The sequence below is a fragment of the Chiloscyllium plagiosum genome, chromosome 4 (genome assembly GCF_004010195.1).
Source record: "Chiloscyllium plagiosum isolate BGI_BamShark_2017 chromosome 4, ASM401019v2, whole genome shotgun sequence".
Taxonomy (NCBI): domain Eukaryota; kingdom Metazoa; phylum Chordata; class Chondrichthyes; order Orectolobiformes; family Hemiscylliidae; genus Chiloscyllium; species Chiloscyllium plagiosum.
In genome coordinates this window covers 11,737,216-11,745,005 of record NC_057713.1, presented here as the reverse complement: position 1 = coordinate 11,745,005, position 7,790 = coordinate 11,737,216, and positions in this window count along the sequence as shown.

Sequence of the window (7,790 nt, the reverse complement as noted above, 5' to 3'; positions counted from 1 at the left end):
TCTTTGGTCTTGTGACAGGCTTCAAACATATTGGAGCGCTGTGGTGGGTGCAATGGAGAGGATTTTAGGTGTAGGGTTGGAGAAGGACCCTATTTCTCTCCTTTTGGGCCTACCCATTGTATTTCCTGCAGACTCGCATAAGAAAAATTCTTTCAATATTCTTATATTCTGTGCAAAGAAGAATATCTTGCTAGGTTGGATATCCGAAAAAAACCCCAGGCCTGTCGGCTTGGCGGAAGATTGTTATGGAGTATATTCCCCTGGATTTTCTCACAAATATGGTACACCACAAAACTGAGAATTTTTACAAGACATGGCAACCCTTTTTGAAATACCTGGACACAGATTTATCTGCCACACTAACAAGGGCTTTTATATAGCTGTAATGATTGTGTTTCATGTGTCCAATATCCAGGGAGGAGGAATTGTGAATGTATGAGTGTTTTGTTTGGCTGGGCTGAGTTATTACTATTTATTTGTTTGTTGTTAGGTATTTATTTAATTAGTTAAATAGCTAGTTTAGGGTTTTAAAAAAATTTTATACTTCTCTATATATGTTTATACATTCGTATAGGAGGGTGGGTTGGGTAATTTTGTTTTTATTATTTGGGTTTAGTTTTGTACTATTTTTGTACTGTTTTGAATTGCATTGTTTTGTATTTGTTGTAATATTTAAAAATCTATTTTTTCTTAATAAAAATATATTATAAAAAAAAACACACTGATTTAGAAAGAACCTGAAATGACATCACCTACTTTAAGAAACCAAGACGTATAAATAGAGAGGCAGGACATACCACCAGCGCTTCACCGGAGACCCTCACTGATGATGTTACCTAGTATGGCAACGAAACATTTGAAAATGAACCTGCAAGCTCAGTGAGCTAACTTACACACTTATCATCAATCTGGGCTACAAATCTTCTCAAAAATCACTCTCTCAGTTTAGCTTTAGTCAAAGTTTCAAATAATCTGCTTTGGTATTTTCCACTTTCAGAAAACTCTTTTTAACATTCAAATTCCTGTGCAATAACCTTTACCACGATACAACTGTTTTATGCCCAGAACCATAATGTACCCTTTATTATGAAAAGAAAGACACAACTCCCTATTAAACCCAGTGAATTCAGGTGTTCTGCCAAATCTCAGCTGATACTAGAACTGGGCAAATCAGACAGCAATCTGCTTTGATAGATTACATTTTAATTTCATTTGGTTTTAACATGGTCTCTAACTGAGGCAAAACAATATATTGTTGCAGATTTGTTTTTAACAATAAAATAAGTTTATTATGTAAAAAAAGATAAAACAGAATAAGCCATATGACATGTATTGAAAGATTTTGAAACACAGAGTGAAAATACAATCCATTAAACTTAAAATCTTTTTATTGTACTCAACATGACAGAGAATGCCCTTCTCTGTCTCACATAAGAATAGACTTAGCTGCAGCCTCCATTCCTGCTTATGAAAATCTGGTCGTCTCTTCATTGATTTATCATATAACTGAGATTAAACTTTCTCAGCTTCAAATAACCTGTTCCCAATTTTGACCACTCTGGTTTAGAAATATACTAAACTCCTTACTTTGACCTAACCTCTTTTTGACAACACCAAGCTGTCTTCTTTCTTGCTCAGGCATACCTACTTTACAAATTCAGCTTCAGCCAATAAGCCCAAATTGAAATGAAAAAGTTGTTTTCAACATGTTTGCCCAGGCCTCCCTAGGCCCCACAAAAGAAAAGGATTTGAGGCAGGGATTAAGAATGATTTCTTATTTTGTGAATTCTAACACGAAGAAGTAATGTTTCTGTCAAACACGCTACCAAATTATCATATATTGGTAAAATATGGATGATCAATTTTCAATATCCACCATCTGATTTCCATACCTTGGAAATGGGTTGAAATTGTTTTAAAAAGGGGGAAGACACAAACTTAAAATTGGCTGCAGTCATCACCTGGTCAATTGTTGAGTCAAGCTCTAGGAAATCAGTGTGAATTGGGGGAAACCTCTCCATTGGTTGCAGTCGAATCTAACACCAAGGAAGACGGTTGTGGTCTGCCATCTCAGTTCCAGGACAACTCTGAAGGAGTACCTCAGGGTAAGCTTTTCTTTACTCAGTCTGTTCACACAAGCCATGTCACAAATCTGAGGCAGATGGGTCTTGAGCCTGGGTTTCCTGTCTCAGTGGTAGGTACATTACCACTGTACCACATCAGCACCCCATCACAATACCTCAGGGTAGATACTTTCTAATCAACCTATTAATATCACATCGATTTGTACAGCACAGGAACAGACCCTTTGGCCCACCACGTATGTACTAACCATGATGCAATTCTAGATGAATCTCATCTGCCTGCAGGTTGTCCGTATCCCTCAATTCCTTGCCTGTTCATGTGTCTATCTAAATGCCTCTTAACTTTGTTAATGTATCTGCTTCTCTTAACTCCCCTGGCCATGTGTTCCAGGCACCTTCCAACCTCTGCATAAAAAATCTTGCCTCACACAGCTCCTTTAAACTTTTCCCTCTCACCATAAATCCCTGGTATTTGTCACTTCCACTGTGGGAAAAAGACACTGGCTATCCACCCCCGAGAATCTAAATTAGAATCTTTGGAACTCCTTGACACAGAGGGATGTGGGGGCAGGGTCCTTGTATATATTTAAAGCTGAAATAGATGCAATTCTTGATTAGTAGAGGAATCAAGGGTTATAGGGAAAGGGCAGGGAAGTGGATATGAGTACTTTTGAATCAACCATGATCCTATTGAACAGCAGAGTAGGCTTGGGAACCTACTCCTCTTCCTCTTTCTCATGGTCTTAAAAATATAATAGTTATGAATGAATCCAATAGAAAAAAAAGTCATGAGAGTTTATTTTACTCAGAGAGCTTTTAGAATGTGGAACTTAAAATCATAGAATCCCTACAGTGTAGAAACAGGCCCTTCGGCCCAACAAGTCCACACAGACTTTCCAAAGACTTTCCATTCCCCTACCCTATTACTCCACATTTACCCCTGACTAATGCACACAACCTACACATTCTGGAACACTATGGACAATTCACCTAATCTGCACATCTTTGGATTGTGAGAGGAAACTGGAGCACCCAGAGGAAATCCACACGGACATAGGGAGAATGTGCAAACCCCACACAGGCAGTTGCCCGAGGCTGGGATCGAACCCAGGTTCCTGGCGCTGTGAGGCAGCAATGCTAGCCACTGAGCCACTATAACTTACTGCACACCAATATGGATGAGTTGTTTTCAAAAAATGAGGGCAAGACAGAAAAGGGAATAGAAAAAGGCTTGAAAGGTTTAATCTGCGTAATTCTAAGTAATTTGAAGCGCTGAATACACTTACACAAAACTATCACCACAAATAAAGCACTTGTTCACTTTAGATTAGATTACAGTGTTGAAACAGGCCCTTCGGCCCAACAAGTCCTCACCGGCCCGCCGAAGCGAAACCCACCCATACCCCTACATTTACCCCTTACCTAACACTACAGGCAATTTAGTATGGCCAATTCACCTGACCCTGCACACCTTTGGATGGTGGGAGGAAACCGGAGCACCCGGAGGAAACCCACGCAGACACGGGGAGAACGTGCAAACTCCACACAGTCAGTCGCCTGAGGCGGGAATTGAACCTGTGAGGCAGCAGTGCTAACCACTGTGCCACCGTGCCGCCCACTTGTTTTTATAACAGATCAATTCAAACAAAAAGATGAGTTGATGAGGAAAGATTCCCTCAGTGCAGAGTTTTGTTCAGAAAACAGAGTTTTAAAATGTTATTGTATGTTGTGAAAATAAAAACTTTTGACAATTGTTCACAGTCATCATTAGACTCTTAATTCTATATTTTAAATCCAGAACATTATTTGGATCCCTGGATTAATAGTCCCGTGATAATGCCACTAGCTCAACACCTCTCCTGCAAGTTGCCCTTGAGAAGATGGTAGTGAGCTGCTTTCTTGAACCGCTGCAGTGCATATGATGTAGGTAGAGCTGCAATGCTGTTAGGGAGGGAGTTCAATGACTTTAACTCAGCAACACTGAAGGCATTGTGATATATTTCCAAGTCAGGATGGTGAGTGCATGGGACGGGAACTTGCAGGTGGTGATGTTCCCCTGTATCTCCTGCCATTGTCCTTCTAAACAGTAGTGGTTGTAGGTTTGGAAGGTGCTGTCTAAGGAGCTTCAGTGAATTTCTGTAGTGCATCTTGTAGATGGTGCACACTGCTGCTGCTGAGTGTTGATGGTAAAGACAGTGGAGTTATTGTGGATGTGGTGCCAATCAAGTGGGCTGCTTTGTCCTGGGTAGTGTCAAACTCCTTGAGCTTTGTTGGAGCTGCACTCATTTAAGATTATCTGAGTAGTTCAGGTTGCTTTTAATTTTATCTTTTATGGATAGACTAGTTACTAGCTTGCTCTTCTGGAGGTCTTAGGTAGATCACCATTATGTTTCTGAGGAGTTAACAAAAGAACACAGATTGAATCTCAACTAAATGTCAGATATGCATTGACTGGCAGATACACACCATCATCCTGTTGCTAGGCAACTTGCAATGATTCACTGGCTTTAAGTAAGATGAATTAAAAAGCACAATCACCATATTTTTCCATGCTGAAATATGTAAATTAAAATGAAATCATAAGTGTTTCCATAACTTCCAGAGCTAAAAGCAAAATTCTAGAAAGCTTATTTTTACATTGTACAATTTCTGTAAAATTGTAAAATAAATTTGCATTTGTTATAAATTTCGAATGTAAGTCTAATTGACTAAAAAAACTTAGAAATTATTCCTCAGACTTACTAAATGTTCTGATTTTGTCCTGTTTCATCAGTTGGTAGAGGCTGTTTTCACAATCAACATTCAGTGAGGCAATTTAACTGATTAAATGTCTGAGATTAATTATCATCTTCAGAAATATTAAGTGGTTTTCTGAATCCTCTCCTCCACTAATGGACTGAAAACAAAAACTAAGAGAGGTTGCAGTGCTCTAAGTGTAAATTCAGGATCTTGCTGAATGTCATGCTACTTTTTCCTTTGACTATTCCCACTAACACCTGTTAATTGCTAGCCTCTGGATGTAAGCATGAGTAAAGATTTATCAACTTAAAGAAGCAAGTAGTTCATAGTGATGAACTGCTAAATAGTACAAGAATATAATGAACAAGAATAGTTTCATTGGACAGTGCCAATCAAGCCAGCTGCTTTCTCCTGGATGGTGTCCAACTTCTTGAGTGTTTGTGGAGCTGCACTCTTCTAGACAAGTGGACCGTATTCCATCACACTCCTGCTTGTGTCTTGTAAATAGAGGAAAGGAGTTGAGAGATCAACTACTCATTGCAAATTTCCCACCCTCTTGTAGTGAATGGAATGAGGTCAACCAGCTGGAACTCATAGAATATGAGTTTCCTGATTGGGGCTGTTAATCTGGTCCAATCAGGGAGCCCTGGCTGACAGATATAAATGGGAGTTTATATATAAGAGATTCTGCTCACTCTGAGAGCTGGTTCTGAGGGAGCTGGATCAGTGTCAAGTACTCTCCACATATAAATAAAGGGGGAATTGGTGGTGGGGTACTGGCCTCTGTGGAGTTATTTTACTCATAACTAGCTTTTGTATCCCCAACAGTTACATGTTTAACTCAAGAAAATCTCTGGTTAATGGTAACTACCCCCTCGCCTGCCATCTAAAACCCTACTGTCTGGATCTTAATTTACACTCAGTCCATTCACCCCATTAGCCCTACATTGGCTCCCTAGCAAGCAATGCTTCAGTTTAAAAATTCTCACTCTTGTTTTCAGATCTTTCCATGGCCTTGTCCTCTTCTTCCAGCACCACAACCCATTAAGGTCTCTGTGCCCTCTAATTCTGACACTTGCACATATCTGATATCCAATGCTGTCACTGCTTTGCGGCTAAGCTCTGAAATTCCCTCCTTAATACACTTTGCGTCTTTCTTTCCTTCTCCTCCTTCCAAATGGGCACTATCTTTTGGGAAGGACATTAATGCTTTAGAGAAGGTACAGATGAGATTTTCAAGACTGGTTCCAGGGATGAGAAACTTCAGGATTGAGGACAGATTGTAGAGGTTAGGACTGTTCTCTTTGGAGAGAAGTCTGAGAGGGAATGTGATGATCCTGAGAGGTCATAAAAGCACTAATACACTCACACATACTCTCCCACACTCACGCACGCATGCAATCTCTCACAGACTTATACCCCTTTACACTCACACTCATATGAATATACACACTCTCTCATAATCACCCCCCCCCCCCCCCAACACACACACACACACACACCCATATATACGTTCACTTAAAGTCAGAGAGTCATAGAGATTTACAACAAGGAAACAGACCCATCGGTCCAACCCGTTCATGCCGACTAAATATCCCAACCCAATCTTAGTCCCATCTGCCAGCAACCAGCCCATGTCCTTCCAAATCCTTCCTATTCATATGCCGATCTAGATGCTTTTTAAATGTTGCAATCATACTAGCCTCCACCACACCCTCTGGCAGCCCATTCCACACACACACATCACCTTCTGCGTGAAAATGTTGCCCCTTAGGTCTCTCTTATATCTTTCCCCTCTCACCCTGAACCTATGGCCTCTAGTTCTGGAATCCCTTATCCCAGGGAAAAGACCTTTGTCTGTTTATCCTATCCATGCCCCTCATAATTTTATAAACCACTATAAGGTCACCCCTCAGCCTCTGACGCTCCAGGGAAAACAGCCACAGCCTGTTCAGCCTCTCCCTGTAGCTCAAATCCTCCAACCCTGGCAACATCCTTGTAAATCTTTTCTGAACCCTTTCAAGTTTCACAACATCCTTCAGAATGTAACTTTAAAAAATTTCTGAGATTTACACATTAAAGAACTGAAACCAACATGTTCAATCTAAAATTTGAGAGACTTAACAAACAATCCAGGTCTTTTCAATATATAATTTCAGTTACGTCACACTGTAAACTTTTGCTATAAATTCTGTGTCTTACGATCTTATACTCCACAACCACCTGGTGAAGGAAAGATAGTGCTTCCAAATAAACCTGTTGGTGATTTTTAACTTTGTACACCCCAGTCCAACACTGGCACCTCCAAATCGTAAATGAGAGAGGTGTCTTTTAGTGACAAATGAGACATAAGATTTCCTACCTTCTACTTCAGAGAAAATTTGTATTGCTTTGTGAATTTCCAAAGAGAACAGTGGATTCAGTTAATTCTGACAGCTCTAGCTGAAGTTAGTTTGAATTGAATCACATGGAGTGGGCTGGTGACATACTTTCAGATATCACTGCCATCATCTGGTAATCTGGTTTTGTGGAATTATGGGAAAACTGGCCAACCCCTGGCTGTAGCTTAGTCTTTGACTAGGTAAAAACAATGACTGCAGATGCTGGAAACCAGACTCTGGATCAGTGGTGCTGGAAGAGCACAGCAGTTCAGGCAGCATCCGACGAGCAGCAAAATCGACGTTTCGGGCAAAAGCCCTTCATCAGGAATAAAGGCAGAGAGCCTGAAGCATGGAGAGATAAGCTAGAGGAGGGTGGGGGTGGGGAGAAAGTAGCATAGAGTACAATAGGTGAGTGGGGAGGAGATGAAGGTGATAGGTCAGGGAGGAGAGGGTGGAGTGGATAGGTGGAAAACGAGCTAGGCAGGTCGGACAAGTCAAGGAGACAGTGTTGAGCTGGAGGTTAGAAACTAGGATGAGGTGGGTGAAGGGGAAATGAGGAAGCTGTTGAAATCCACATTGATGCCCT